Source organism: Poecilia latipinna, unplaced genomic scaffold (assembly GCF_001443285.1).
Source record: "Poecilia latipinna isolate Pla-1442-1.1 unplaced genomic scaffold, P_latipinna-1.0 Scaffold333, whole genome shotgun sequence".
NCBI lineage: Eukaryota > Metazoa > Chordata > Actinopteri > Cyprinodontiformes > Poeciliidae > Poecilia > Poecilia latipinna.
Window position 1 is genome coordinate 253,722 of NW_015112949.1, and position 844 is coordinate 254,565.

The following is an 844-nucleotide window of genomic DNA, read 5'->3' on the forward strand; positions in this document are numbered from 1 at the left end:
AACTACACTGAGAGTCGGACTTCTTAATGCGCATGTGCGGGCCTGGTACTCACTGCATGTATGCTATTCTGACACCGTACGGTAATCTGATAGAACAACAGTGTTCTGTTACATCAGCATACATTGTCAGATAGTCATATGCTTAGCTCAGACATGTATACGCTGTCATTACCATATGATTTTATTTAATCAGCAACATAGAATCATGACGTAGATCATCATACACTTGGTTATTAACAGTTGTATGGCATCCAGCTGCAGCCAGACCTGCTTTAAATACACTTTGAAACTATGACAACGCATGTATATCTATCTAGTTATCATATTATGACATATTATAAACAATTTAATTACTTATTTTCATCATAACTTGTTGCGTATACTGACAACTACACTGAGAGTCGGACTTCTTAATGCGCATGCGCTGGCATGGTACTCACTGCATGTATGCTATTCTGACAGCGTATGGCTATCTGATAGAACACCGGCAATATCTGTCAGACACATCATTACCATAAGATTTCTTTTAATCAGCAACATAGAATCATGACGTAGATCATCATACACTTTGTTATTAACAGCAGTATAACATCCTGACTTAGCGGTTAAGTAGGTTAATGAGTTTTACACGGGCCTGTGTTGTAGTTGACTGCAGCTAGATCCTGCTTTAAATACACTTTGAAACCACGACAACGCATGTATATCTATATAGTTATCATATTATAAACAATTTAATGACTTATTTTCGTCATAACTTGTTGCCTCTGCTGAATTGACAACTCTACTGACGGTCGGACTTCTTAATGCGCATGCGCGGGCATGCTACTCACTGCATGTATGCTAT